Consider the following 15,384-nt stretch of genomic DNA (forward strand, 5'->3'; position numbering starts at 1 on the left):
ACAACTTATGATTTCTAACCCCTACATAGTTACTCTTTTAAATGGTAGGAGACATTATGAAATGAAGGATGTACTACTGGAGACATTAAGGTTGCTTTTGTATTAAAAGTAAACTCTATTACTGTTAGTTTATTTAAAGCCAAATACAATAAGTCCACAGGTTACAGTAAAGGTCACATTTATTACCTTGATGTGTCAGTTTTACATTTTACATACAACTACTGCCTGTCTATTCTCTGAGGACCACAGATGGACAAATATTACGAAGAGCACAGCAAACAGTTACCATCTTGTCAAGGGAGGTAGGTTGTCCTTGAGTGGCTGCTTGGCAGAGAGACAGTGGTCTGAAGGATGGTGTACTTGTTCTTGACCAGGCCGATGACTCTTTCCACATGGATCCTGATGGCAGCCAGTCCCCTTGTTGCTTCTAGTTCCAGTGGATGCAGTTGCTGCTTGCCTTTGGTGAATGCTGGTATTTTCAACTGTGTACAATACAGGCCAACCGTATCTTTGACAGTGAAGCCTCTATCTGCAAGAATGACATCTCCTGGTGACAATTTCTCAAGATATCCACAGTTTTCTGTGATGTGCTTGTCGCTTGTGCGTCCACCCCAGCCATTTGACACGAAGGATATAACACCCTGTGGTGTTATTGATATCAGGTATTTTACAGTGTTGTGATGCTTGTACTGACAGTATGTCTGTGCACGAGCTCTCAAGTTCTCTGGCTTCTCTATAAATATTTCAAAACAATCAATGATAGAAGTGCAGTTGCTATAGTTATCCCTGAAACAGATGGGTAGACTGACCTGAATTTGTTCTTTTGATGGCCAAAATATAAGTGGTGACAGTCAAACATACATGACATCTAATGTACTATTCAATATTTTGGCAACCCTTGTCTTAGACATATGAAATAAACAAGACAAAAAAAATATAGAGGTAAATTGAGCCTCATTCTCATCAGTGTTAACAGAAAGCTATGAAAGGGAGTCAGTCTTGGACTAGATTTCAGAAATCCTGACAGAAAGGTAAAGACAACTATTAATTTAGCATAGCTTGGAAGGCCTGTGAGTTCCTGTACCATTACATCATTTCCTTTAAATGTATCTTCGTTAAAAGAAAGCAGATCAACTTTGTCCGTTATGAACCTCTGCTCTAAGTCCAGCACACTCATTTGTTAATGCTTTGACCGTAGCTTTGCAGGCTGTACTTGAGCATGGTTCCACAATGCCTGGGCTATGAGTGGCTTGAGAGTAATTGTGCTCACAGTCGGCCTGCACTCCCATGGTGTTGTCGGTGTCATCGCTGGTGCTGGAAGGAGCCACAGTCTCATGGTCAGTGTCACTGTTAGGGGCTAAAGTCTCAGTCTTTTTCCATTTCATCTGCTGGGTATGCTCAAACTTACTGTTGGCATAGATGTTTTTCTGCCACTGTCCAGCTGAAGTGTGTGCAAACAGGCTGGGTACATAACCAGGGCTCATGGGGTTGTCATTTTTTCTTCCTTAGCAGACAGAGGCAAGTATGGTAAAATATTACATGTGTGCATACCATCAAGATATTGACCAACCTGAGCAAGGTCATTTCCCTTTCATCCTTTTCTCTCAGACATTTTCTCTCTTATCCACCTTTATGCTGCAGGTAAGTACTGTAATGTAGATTTAACAAGAAGGGGGATCTCAGTGCTGATCGGCAATCTGCTGCTTCTCAGTGAGGACAAGCATCAAGGTAGAGAGGAACACTGGAGCAACCCTGGCAGTTGAAGCCTTTTTATTAAGGTGCAAGTGAAAGCACCTTCTTTCACTTGCACCTTAATAAAAAGGATTCAACTGCCCAGGTTGCTCCAGTGTTCCTCTCTACCTTACAGTATATTTAACTAAGTGCAGAGATAAGTAAGGGTAGAACTATTGGGTTTAATAACGCTTTCCTTTTTTTTAAAAAAAATAGCTGAGCAAGTGATTAGTGTAATAAATCTAACCATTACTACTTTTTCCTCACAGGGCAAGATAACGTTAGTTAGTTTACTACACAATCTGAATAGTTAGCTAGCTAACATTAGCATAATGTATGCAAATAACAAGTTTATGATACTGCTGTAAGCGTTTTCCTGGCAAAGGGAGCTAAAAGATATAAATAATAATTATCAAACGTAACTTACCGGTGACAAAGTGTTGACTGCACAATCTGGAGTTAGAAGTTGGCTTCCAGTGGTCCCTTCTGATTGAAGCCAGCCATTTATTCCGCCGATCTAGCTCCTTTGGGATTGAATAAAATTGTAGTCCGGGGTTTCTCTGACGACTGTTGTTACAGCCAACAGCACAACATATCCCGGGCATATTGTATGTGTAATACCCCTGGAACAGGAGAAGCAATGAATACAGGACAGCTGCTGGCTCTTCAACAACTGTATTAATGACCCAAAATACAATTTCCAACCTGAAACAATACTATTTAGTTACTGCGCCTGCAAATATAACACATAAATTCAGACACGCACACAAGCATACACCCACACGCTTGCGCACAAGCGGCGGGAGCGAAGGCGCATACTGCGCAGGTCTCGATCACGCGCCAACCTCATGCACACGCCATGTATTCTGTACCAGCAGCAGCCACGGTCACGTGCTCGTGTCATGCACACATCATGCACTCGGCGCCAGTAATATACACTTCCAAACACTGCTCAACAAAACACACCTCGACATATTAATAACTACACACCGTCTTCTGAGAATATACCAAAGCGAACAAACAATCGCCGCCACTTCACATTGGTCACACACTCAACTCGCCTTGGCTCGCGACCATGCCAGTTAGCTAACCCCTATGCTAGCGAGCCTACGCTAGCAAGCCAGCCCTGCATGCACTTGACTCCGTTCCAAACTAAACATCCTTATTTGCGGTAACCTGTGAATCCATAGTGGTCCATAAATATTTACACACAGATAATGAACCGTAATCATATATACTTTTCATCCTTACCTGGAACAGGGGAAGAAATGAATACAGGACAGCTGCTGGCTCTTCGTCAACTGTATTAATAACGAGAGCCCCCAGCGCGCCCTCTAGTCACTTCTCTTCAGACATGAGCAATTGAAAACTGATTCAGTCCTAACTAATCGATTTCAGTGTGAACATATTTATCGCTTTCAGTGTGAACATATTTCACCCGATTACATATGAACTTTATTTGTGTCTAGAGACTCCAGAATCACAACCTCCGTTGTCATCACTGTCCTCCTACTGTCATCACTACCTCCGTGATGACAGTAGGATTACAACGTGGAAAAAAGGCAAACAATAACAAGAACCCCCCCCCAAAAAAAGACGATGCAGAATAGATTTCTTACGGGCACACGGGAATCTACATCACAAGTTCCTCTCTGAAAATGTGGACTGCATCACCTCCTAGTCGCTGTTTTGCCATCTGCGCCTTTTCTTGGTTGTCCATCCCTCACTGGCAGACAGAGAAACCTCCATGTGCAAGCTTCGTGAAAATCTAGTGTTTGTTATCCAGAAACTGCACCAACGTTGTCATGGCCAGTCAAATCTTGATGTCCTTGCTCAGTCTGTAAGCTGTGCCACCTTGAATCATAGTGCATGTATGAGGAGGGCTCAGATTGCAAGACCAGCTGCAATCCCCTGTCCAGACAGTACAATGCCAAAAGCAGTGTCTCCTTCATTCAGTGGGCTACTGTTGAAAACAAGAATGAGCAAAAGTCAAAGGTCACCCCAAAACAGCAAGTAGAGAGCACTCAGGAGGAACTTGTTGAACTGTTTCACACACTCCTCCAATAGTACAAACGTTACACATACAACATCAAGCAGCAGTACCTGTACTGTAGATCCTTGCAGCAGAGACTCACACCCAATGAATGCCTCAACCATATCGATTTCTCAGAGACTTATGGTTGTAAATATAGCTCTGAGATGCAGGCTGTGCATTTTGGTTCCTCTCACCAGCAGGCTACTCTACATACAGGTGTGCTGTACACAACCAGTACTCCCATCTGCTTTGCCTCTGTGTCTCCACTGAAATGTAAAGGTCCGCCTACAACATGGCAGCACCTGAAACCAGCGCTTGAATATGTCAGAAAGGAGCATTCCACCATCTCTGTTGCCCACTTTTTCAGTAACGGCCCATGCACACAATATAGGCAACGAGGAAATGTCTACCTCTTAAGTATCGAACTCTTCAACAGAGGGTTTGAGGTTGGAACATGCAACTGTTTTGAAGCCAGTCATGGGAAAGGTGCTCCTGATGGAGTTGGAGGGGTGCTCAGGCAGACAGCTGACAGGCTGGGGTCATTCTTGAAAAGGATGAAAGTCACTGCATGTATCGGGTAGGCCCCCAGTTCTTCTGACCACTCAGGGACGAACTGTGGTACCTCTTCGAGGATTTGCTATCTCGCATTTCTGCTCCTCAACACATCACATGGTGCCATGTTGAGATTGACAAAGAGATTTATGAAAAGAGAAATATGAAAAATGCTTTTATCAAGACCTACCCGTGCTACCATTCGGTAATGGTTGTATGTGACTTGATTAATCTGTCACAAGCTTGGTTGATGTGCTCATTACTCTGTTCATTTGTTCGTGTGTTATCCAGTCAGTACAAAAATATTTGGACTGCCTTATTGTCACCACAGCGTTTAATACATTTGTATATTGTTTGATGTATTACTCCAGTGATTCCAATCTGTTCCTTACTGCGACGTTTTACCTCTGGGACCCAGTCTTTTTATTGACATTACCTAGAAACATTAAATATTTTTTAAATGTTTTTATTAAAATATATATCGTTAGCCTCATAGGATAAATGCCTAAGTCATTTTTTGGCCAAATTGAGATTTCTGCCTACATGTGTTCGCCTCGAGCTGCTGCATCACCCTGGATTAGTGCCTATGTCCTAAGCCAATCAGAACACTTTTTACATTCAAAAATGACTTGAGCATTTTTACGTTGAAAAAAATAAAGAAAAAAGTTGCATACAAGAAAGGCTCCTGGTGCTCGGCTTTCTCTCTTTCCTTATCTGGTAAGATAATTAATATTTCTTTGATTTACTGTAGGCCTAGTGTAAATGTACTCAGTGGCTATGAAAATGCGTTTTTTCTTATTATCCGAAAATCGTAAAAAATGACTTAGGCATTTATCCTATATGAGGCTAACGATATATTCGTAAATAGCTTATCAGTCTTATGTTGTAACTCGTGCTCACGAGATACTATCTCGTGCTCACCAGTTAGTATCTCGTGCGCACGAGATAGTAACTCGTGCTCACGAGATACTAACTCTTGCGCACCAGTTAGTATCTCGTGAGCACGAGATAGTTAACAAAAAATTTTTTTTCGCCCATGTCCCCTTAGGGGCTCCGTAGCATACAATGGACAGTGACAAAACACAGGAAAATTTGTTGGTTGCATGTTATATTGACAGATTTAAAAGGATTACGTTCAACATATATATTGAGTATATCTAAAAAAAGGAAACATATGTTGCAATAGATTTTTTAAAATTTATTTCTGATTTTTCCCTTTTTTCTCCCAATTTAGTGACCAATCGATCCCTATTTTTTTTTAGCTCAAACAGCCACCTCATACTACATGCGTTCGCCAACTGCATCTCTCCGGCCAGCAGTCTCGAAGGAGGCGAATCCAGGCCGAACCACTGCTTTTTCCGACACACACACTGTGTCCCAATTCAGGGTCTGCATTCTTCGGAGGGTGCAGCCTTCGCGGTTTACGAAGCCGAATCCTCCGGAGGCTCCTCCGTATACCGCGTCAACGGTTGTTAAATGGGACGGTCTGCCTTCGGTGGATTTCCTGGTTGCGTCACCTTATCCTTACGTCACGATTACTCTTGAAAGTTACTACTGAAAAATTATGGAGCCAGAGCTGCCGCTTTTGTTTTTTTGTTTTTTTAATTTGCCTCATGCTGGAGGAAGAGGAGATGCGCCGCCGGACGGCGGCTGATTTATATCCGGCTGAGAGAGGACCGTGGAGAGGTAAACCTATTATTTTAACCTACGGTGACGTTATTATTAGATAGGTAGATGGACGATGTGGTGGACAGTGGAGACATGCACCCCCAAACAAACTCTGGGGACCGCCCTTGATGAGTCCCACTGGCAGCCAGAAGCCACCAGTGTGGTGACCCACATCTATATAACGAGAGACATTCACCTAAGAGGACGGTGTACCTTTAAGGGAAGAGACGAGGGGTCAGATAATGCACTTCCGCTTCCGGTTCACAGTTCAGTTCAGTGTCGTTGTCGAACGTATGACATGCTAAGTTGGAGCTAGTAAACTACCTCGACTACGTCTACTCACGTCTCCTGTCTCGTTGTTTTCTAACTCCACATTGGTGACCCCCACGTGATCGAACTACTAATACGAGTATATCTGACAACGAAGACGCCGGGAATAATGCTGCCGCGGTACCCGCTCCCGACGCCGGTGCTAACAACATGGCTATTGCTAACGCTAGCATTTACGCCGCTACTGTGAAGCTACCCGACTTTTGGCAGCATAATCCACGGCCGTGGTTTCAACATGTGGAAGCCCAGTTCCAGCTGAGAGGGATAACGCAGGATGCAACGCAGACGCAGTACTTCCACGTAGTGGCGGCGTTAGACGCATCGACAACGGCGCGAGCAATGACACTGTTGGAAGCTCCGCCAGCTGCTGGCAAGCACGATGCTATAAAGACATTCCTCCTGAAACTATTTGAACTGTCGGAGCTGGAGAAGGCAGACCGTTTACTGTCCCTGAATGGCCTCGGCGACGGCAAACCGTCTGAGTTAATGGAAAAAATGCTGTCTGTGCTGGGATCGGCTGATCCGGCCTTTCTTTTCACACACATTTTTCTGAGGCAGCTCCCCGCACCTGTACGCACAGCACTGGCCAGTTCTCCTCTCGCCGCCTCCAAGGACTACCGTTCTCTGGCTGCTGAATCAGACAGGGTTTTCCTGGCCAACCGGCAACAGTTTGTGCATGCCCTGCTACCCCACCAGACCGCCCCACCACCACCTGTGTACGACTATATGGACACCGCGGCTGCGGTGACAGCCCGCCGCGAACCTGACGACGGGCTCTGTTATTACCATGCCAGGTTTGGGGCAAAAGCAAAACAGTGTCGCAAACCCTGCAGTTACAGGGTTCGGGGAAACGCCAAGGCCGGCGCTCGTTAACGGCTATGGGCGCCGGCCGTGACTGCAAGCTGTTGTTCATCAGAGACTCCTTGTCGGGCCGGCGACTGCTGGTTGACTCTGGCGCTCAACGCAGCACACTACCAGCACAAGCTGTGGACACGATGACCGACAGTCACGGCCCCCAGATGGACGCCGCCAACGGCACGTCCATTCAGACGTACGGTATCAGACATGTGGACGTGTGTTTTGGCGGCCGACGTTTCGGCTGGGACTTTGTGATGGCTGCTGTATCCACCCCGGTCCTAGGTGCGGATTTCCTCTGTGCTTTCAACCTGCTGGTGGATGTTAAAAACTGTCGCGTGATTGATGCCGTCTCTTTTGCGTCATACCCCTGCACGCTTGGGGGGGCTGGAGCGCTGTGCCTCGCTAACACACTCCACCGGGGATCCACGCCAACGCCTGCTCGCAAATTTCCCCGAGCTCACCACACCCACCTTCTCCTCGGCGGTGGCCAAGCACGGCGTGGAACATCATATCACCACAGTGGGCCCCCCAGTTTACGCCCGGGCCCGACGCCTCGACTCGGCCAAGCTCGCAATAGCCAGGGAGGAGTACCCGACCGGTACCCCATACCGCACATACAAGATTTCTCTACCCACCTGGCGGGCGCTGCCATCTATTCCAAAATCGACTTAGTGCGGGGGTATCACCAAGTGCCGGTCCACCCACTGGATGTCCCAAAAACGGCTGTCATCACACCCTTTGGGCTCTTTGAGTTCTTACGTATGCCTTTCGGCCTTAAAGGGGCGGCGCAGACATTTCAGTGCCTTATGGATTCTGTGCTCCGCGACATGCCATTTTTGTTTGTGTACTTAGACGACATCCTCGTGGCCAGCGCGTTGGCGGAGGAACACATGACGCACCTCAGACAGCTGTTCGACAGGCTCAGCGAACACGGCCTCATCATCAACCCAGCTAAGTGTCAGTTCGGGGAGTCGTCCATCACCTTCATCGGGCACCACATCACTCCACAGGGGGCCGTTCCCCTCCCTGCCAGGGTTGAGGCTGTCACCATGTTCCCCCGCACTGTACAGTCGCTGCAGGAATTCCTGGGCATGGTGAACTTTTATAACCGTTTCCTGCCCCGTGCCGCCCACATCATGCGTCCCCTGTATGAGGCCCTGCGGGGTAAGAAGTCTAAGGACGAGCTGGACTGGTCTTCGGGGATGGACGAGGCTTTTGTGGCCGCCAAGACCGCGCTGGCCAACGCTGCGCTGCTAGCTCACCCGTCGCCTGCCGCCCCCATAGCCCTTACAACGGATGCCTCCGACTACGCCGTGGGGGCCGTGTGTGAGCGGTGGGGGGGGGGGCTGGCAGCCGTTGGCGTTCTTCAGTAAACAACTCCGTGAGAGCGAGCGCAAATACAGCACCTTTGATAGGGAACTACTGGGTCTCTTCCTCGCAACCAGACACTTTAGGTTCCTATTGGAGGGCCGACAGTTCACCGCTTTCGTGGACCACAAACCGCTGACGTTCTGTATGGCCAAAACCTCAGAACCGTGGTCTGGGCGTCAGCAGCGCCATCTCGCGGCGGTTTCCGAGTTTACCACGGACATACGACACGTGTCGGGCAAGGATAACTTCGTCGCCGACTGCCTTTCACGGGCGGTTGTTAACGCCGTTCACTTGGGACTCGACTACGCCGATATGGCAGCGGACCAAGCCAAGGACGCGACCGTTCAAGACTACCGGTCGACCCCTACGGCGCTACGGCTGGAGGACGTGACGTTCGACGCGGCCAACACCACCCTTCCCCTTGACATCTCCACCGGTCAACCGCGCCCCCTGGTGCCTACTTCCTGGCGGCGCCGAGTTTTCGACACCGTCCACGGCCTTTCCCACCCGGGAGCGAAGGCCTCGACCAAGCTGGTGAGCGGCAAGTTCGTTTGGCCTGGGCTCCGTAAGGATGTTAGAGCCTGGGCCGGCTCGTGTGTGGCGTGCCAACGCGCCAAGGTGCACCGCCATACCAAGGCCCCTTTGGCGCCGTTTGTGGTTCCAGAGAGGCGGTTTGACCATGTCAATGTTGACCTGGTGGGTCCCCTGCCCCCCTCCCGTGGTTATACGTTCCTCCTCACTATTGTGGACAGGGCCACCAGGTGGCCAGAGGCTATTCCCTTGTCCTCCACGACGGCAGCAGAGGTAGCACGGGCGTTCATCGGCTGCTGGGTGGCCCGTTTCGGCACGCCTGGTGACATCACGAGCGACCGGGGCTCCCAGTTTACCTCAGAGCTCTGGACGGCGGTCCCTGAGCACCTGGGGGTGAAGATCCACCGCACTACGGCGTACAACCCGCAGAGCAACGGACTTTGTGAGCGGTTCCATCGGGACATGAAAGCCGCTCTGCGGGCAAGCCTCATTGGCTGCGACTGGATGGACCGGCTCCCGTGGGTCATGCTCGGCCTGCGTTCGGCCCCGAAGGAAGACCTCCAGACCTCCTCCGCTGAGCTGGTGTATGGCCAGCCCCTGCGGGTTCCGGGGGAGTTTCTTCCGGATGCTACGGCTCCCTCGTCGGCCGCCTCTCACCTCAGTGCGTCCCGGAGCGCTGCCGGTGCCTTCGCTCCCGTTCCGATGTCTCAACACTGCCTCCCCCGGTCCTACGTCACCAAGGATCTGCCATTGGCGAGGTACGTCTTCATTAGGCACGACAGCCATCGGTCCCCGCTGCAGCCCCCATACGACGGGCCCTTCCGCGTCCTGGAGGCGGGGGATAAGAACTTTGTGGTGGACATGGGGGGCAGGCCGGAGCGGGTCGCTATAGACCGTCTCAAGCCCGCTCACTTGGACATTGGGGAGCCAATTCAATTGGCCCTACCCCCGCGGCGGGGGCGCCCTCCTAGTTCGGCCCCGGCACCTGCCTCTGTTCCTGCTTCGGCCCCGCCTATGGCCCGGGTTTCGGCCCCATCTGTTTCCCCTCCTGTGAAGCGCAGCCGTTATGGCCGCAGGGTCCGCCCCCCGACTCGTCACCTGTTTTCCCCGTGACTTTGCACTATGTCATTGGCTGTTCTGTTGTAGAGTCTATTTTTATGTTCATCACTTGCACTTTTGCTGTTTTGCATTGTTTTGTGTAGGTGAATTTTGGGGGGGCTTGTGTGGTGACCCACATCTATATAACGAGAGACATTCACCTAAGAGGACGGTGTACCTTTAAGGGGAGAGGCGAGGGGTCAGATAATGCACTTCCGCTTCCGGTTCACAGTTCAGTGTCGTTGTCGAATGTATGACATGCTAAGTTGGAGCTAGTAAACTACCTCGACTACGTCTACTCTCACGTCTCCTGTCTCGTTGTTTTCTAACTCCACACCAGGGTCTTTCTTGTGGCATTCCATCCAGCCCAGCAGCACCGCCAGGGACTCCTGCTCAGCTAATCATGTGAATTATATGTAATTTTAAATATGTAATTTGTAAATAGCAAATTTTTCTCTAATTTGTAAATAGTTGGAAATTTTAAGACTGTGGCTTAATTATTAATTATTAATTATAATGTAAACTACTAATAAAACACATTAGTCCCTAACTAACGGGTCTGACCCTTTAGCCGAGCGGTTAGTGATGTCGCCTTGTGGTGCAGTACACCTCGTATCAAATCCCGCACCGGGCAAGAAAATAACCGGTTACATTGGTGGCAGCGGTGGGATCCGGAAGTGTGCAGATCCTCAGAAGTCTCTTCGGAGCGCGGGAATAACAAAGCGCGAGGGCGCGCTTCCGCGGAGGGTGACGACTGTAAACTACTAATAAGACACGTTAGCCCCTAGCTAACGGGTCTGACCCTTTAGCCGAGCGGTTAGCGCTATCGCCTTGTGGTGCAGTACACCTCGTATCGAATCCCGCACCGGACAAGAAAATAACCGGTTACAATAATAAAAGAAAAAAAAAAGTCCTTTGTTGTCCGTGAAATGTTTGTTAACCCTTTTATAAGTGGTTGTACTTTAGTTCTAAATAGTAAAAAGAATAGATAACACATATAACAAAGTAACAATATTTTAATTTATAAACATTAACATTTTGCACGATAAAATTATTCATAACAATTAATACACACACAAAAAACAAAAATAAATCAACGCCTCTCCATCATCCTCTGGAGCTGGGAGAAGAGCCTCTCCATCTAACGTCACGTATTTTAACAGAAATTTTGAGGTTTTAAGGTCCCCGGAAGTTTAACTTATCTGGCGTTAGATGTTCAAATGAGTAGAAACCCAATACTTACATTTATAAGCGAAATCTTGTTCGGTGCTTTGAATAGACATTCGTCCACCGTCCATTATTTTTTTTTAATTTTTGTGTTTGGGGAGAACGGGCGGAGAGGCGGCGCGCAAAGAATCTTGGGATATGAAAGTCCGCGAAGGATAGTAGCAGTGCATCCTTCGAAAAGAGGGAAAAGAAAGCCGCATTTGTGGGCTGCATCTGACGGAGCCTGCGAATTGGGACAGCCTTCGCGCAGCGCTCTGACGTAATCGGCCGAAGAATGCACCCTCCGAAGGATGCAGACTCTGAATTGGGACAAAGCAACAGAGACGCATTCACGTGACGAACACAAGCCGACTCCGTCCCCCTCCCGAAGACAGGGTCGTCAATTATTGCTGCTTCATCGAGTCCGGCTATACAGCATCTGACGAGACCGGGGCGCGAACCCCAGTTCCCAGTAGGCAACTGCATCGACACAAAGCCGATGCTTAGACCGCTACACCACCGTGATGTGATTTAGAAACCTACTTATATATTGGTAACAGGGTTGCAAAAACGGTGTGCATGTCAGGAAAAAACAGCTTATACAATACTTTGTTTGATAACCTGAGGTGGGCAAATAACATTTTAAAGGTTAAACGTTTTCCTATGAATACAGCTGAAAATACAACTTGCTGTATACCACCTGGGTAGTCTAATATTTATATCACATTATATTTTGATAACTCAGCTGACAAATTGAGTCAAAACTATTTAATTCAAAATGTCTATTCCAGTTTATTAGAACGGTAACAGAATACATTTACTGATGAAAGTGGCATGGCAGAAAAGAGTCATACCCAGGGCATGGCGAAGAGCAGGAGGCATTCTGATCCCCAAGGAAAAGAACTCTTCCTGCATCAGCCAGTTTCGCCAGATCAGCCTTCTTAATGTAGAGGGAAAGACATTTTTTAGTGCGCTTGCCCAAAGGCTCTCCACATTCCTGCAAAGAAACAACTTTGTTGATACATCAGTGCAGAAAGCCGGGATCCATGGCTTCTCAGGATGTCTGGAGCATGCTAATATCATCTGGCACCAGATACAAGCTGCCAAGAAAGAACGGAGAGACCTGCACGTGGTTTTCTTAGACCTTGCCAACGCTTTTGGATCAGTTCCTCACAAGATCCTGTGGACGGCGTTTGATTTTTTCCATGTCCCCAAAAATATCACAGAGTTGGTCAAGACCTATTTTCAGGATCTCCAGTTCTGTGTCACAACACAGAACACCACCACCACTTGGCAACATCTGGAAATGGGCATTATGGCGGGCTCCACTATTTCCCCCCTGGCATTCATCATGGCAATGGAGCTCGTCATCCGTGCATCTCGATGGGTGGTGGGAGGCGAAAGGTCCAGGAATGGCCTGCGTCTTCCACCAATCCGGGCGTACATGGATGACTTGACCACCATAGCAACAACAAAACCATGCACCAGGCGCCTGCTGCAGAAACTCCAGGAGAACATCAAGTGGGCACGAATGGAGTTTAAACCAAGCAAATCTCGCAGCATCTCCATTGTCAAAGGCCAACTAGCAGATGAACGGTTCTGCATTAGTGATCAACCAATCCCCACGGTCCGGGAGAAGCCCATCAAGAGCCTCGGACGGTGGTACAATGCAGACCTCAAAGACACCCAGCAACTGGAGCAACTTCGCCAGGATACAATCAGTGGCCTCAGGCAAATCAACAACACTGCACTGCCCGGGAAGTTGAAGCTTTGGTGCTTTCAGTTTGGGCTGCTACCCCGACTCATGTGGCCAATAACCATGTACGAAGTCTCACTATCTCATGCCAATCGCTTGGAGAGGCTAGTGAACTCGCAGGTGAGGAAGTGGCTTGGACTGCCAAGGTGCCTCAGCAGTGTTGGACTCTACGGCAATGGAGCCCTCGCACTGCCAATTTCCAGCCTGGTTGAGGAATTCAAATGTGCCAAAGTGAGGCTGGACATGTCCCTCACAGAATCCCGAGACCCAATAGTGAGAGGAGTTGCTCCAACCCTAGCAACAGGGAAGAAATGGACCCCGGCTGCAGCTGTACTGGAGGCGAAATCTGCCCTCCGCCACCGAGACGTAGTAGGCCATGTTCAACAAGGCAGAGGCGGCCTTGGCCTGGGAATAAAAACACCTACCTGGCAAAAGGCGACTACTACCGAACGGCGAACTATGGTGGTTGAGGAGGTCCGCTAACAGGAAGAAGCAGCCAGATGTGCTAAAGCCGTAGCACAAGCCAAACAGGGTCGCTGGATGAGGTGGGGGGGTGTTGAAAAGAGGAAACTTACATGGAGTGAGCTCTGGAGCATGGAATCAAACAGGCTGAGTTTCATCATCAAGGCCACATATGATGTCCTGCCCTCTCCCATAAATCTAAATCTCTGGTTTGGAGAGAATCCATCTTGCTCCCTGTGTACAGCCCCAGCAACCCTCAAGCATATCTTGGTTGGCTGCAAGACCAGCCTTACCCAAGGCAGATACACCTGGCGACACAATCAGGTGCTCAGGTGCTTGGCAGCTGAACTCGATTGCAAGAGGGTTTCCATCAATGCCCAACCCTTCAACAACCAGGAAGGGCCCCGGCGGTTCCCAGCTTTCATTCGAGAGGGGGATAAACTGAAGGCCAACCCTTCACTTCCCAACTTAGGCTCACTAAACTCAGCCAGGGATTGGGAAATGCGAGTGGACTTAGGCCAGAAGCTCATCTTCCCGACAGAGATCGCAACAACCACCTTGCGACCAGACCTCGTCCTCTGGTCCAATTCTAACCAGCTCGCTTACATCATTGAGCTCACAGTCCCCTGGGAGGATGCAGTCGATGAAGCGTACGAGCGTAAGAAGCTGCGGTACGCCAACCTAGCAGCCGAAGCAGAGGACAGAGGCTGGAAGGTGAAGGTGCGCCCTGTGGAGGTGGGTTGTAGGGGCTTTGTTGCCAGCTCCACAGCAAAACTCCTGAGGGAACTAGGAGTCAGGGGGCAGGCCCACAGGAGAGTGATCAAAGAGCTAGCCAACACTGCTGAGAGGACTAGCCACTGGATCTGGCTCAAAAGGAGAGACGCCGTCTGGGCTGCCAGGGTGAACAGCTAACCACAGGTCACACACCCAGGACCGATCAACTTGTGGTGGGCCTGCCTCAGCGGAGGGGGTCTTGTGATAAAAGGCCGAAACACCCTGTGATGCTGAGGTACACAACTGATGATGTGTCCTGGTGGTGGCAATGTCACCTTGGCAGACATCTCCAGTTTGATCTCCACTGAATCTGTTGCAGTGCAAACACTAGGGATTTTAACAACCAGTCCTTTTTTGAATCATCTGTGGGCTGACTATCAACATATTTGACTATCAACATAAATAATACTGAACATCAGCCAAAACCCTCAAATCTAGTGTGATTTAAGATCTGGGAGAGGTATTGAATTTTGAAATACAGAATATATCCGAGTTGCTGAAATAGGGCCCTGTGATGGACTGGCAGTCTGTCCAGGGTGTCTCCATGCCTGCCGCCCAATAACTGCTGGGATAGGCTCCACCATCCCCGCGACCCCGATTGGGATAAGCGGCTTGGATAATGGATGGATGGGTGGATTAAATAAACCTAAAAATCTTCAGACCCAATTTCAACTCCATTCATGGAAAGGCTTGTATGAGAGCTCGGTCCTTTCTCCACAGCTCCATAGTACCAAACTGGTACTGTGGGATGGGGTCTTACCAGCTCTTGACGGCATCAGGGGAAGTTGCTTGGCATACTCTTGAGCTTTCCCAGATTCTCCATTCTATCTACCACTACTACTACTACTACTATTACTTTCGGTTGCTCCCGTTAGGGGTCACCATGGTGGATCATCCGTTTCCATCTCTTCCTGTCCTCTGTATCACCAGCCACCTGCATGTGTCCCCTCACCACATCCATAAATCTCCTCTTTGGCCTTCCTCTTTTCCTGTTCCCTGGCAGCTCCATATT

At 49.0% G+C, this 15,384-nt stretch overlaps 1 long non-coding RNA gene across 1 annotated transcript; it reads right to left on the minus strand.

Annotated features, from left to right (window-relative positions):
- Window positions 1–192: 192 nt before the first annotated feature.
- LOC130120135 (uncharacterized) lies at window positions 193–2,284 on the minus strand. The gene is made up of 3 exons (XR_008810881.1): window positions 2,159–2,284; window positions 1,409–1,504; window positions 193–529 (listed from the first exon to the last, which is right to left on the minus strand). It is a non-coding gene; the product is annotated as an uncharacterized LOC130120135 (long non-coding RNA).
- Between the last annotated feature and the right edge of the window lie 13,100 nt (window positions 2,285–15,384).

The sequence above is a fragment of the Lampris incognitus genome, chromosome 10, assembly GCF_029633865.1.
Source record: "Lampris incognitus isolate fLamInc1 chromosome 10, fLamInc1.hap2, whole genome shotgun sequence".
Taxonomy (NCBI): Eukaryota; Metazoa; Chordata; class Actinopteri; order Lampriformes; family Lampridae; genus Lampris; species Lampris incognitus.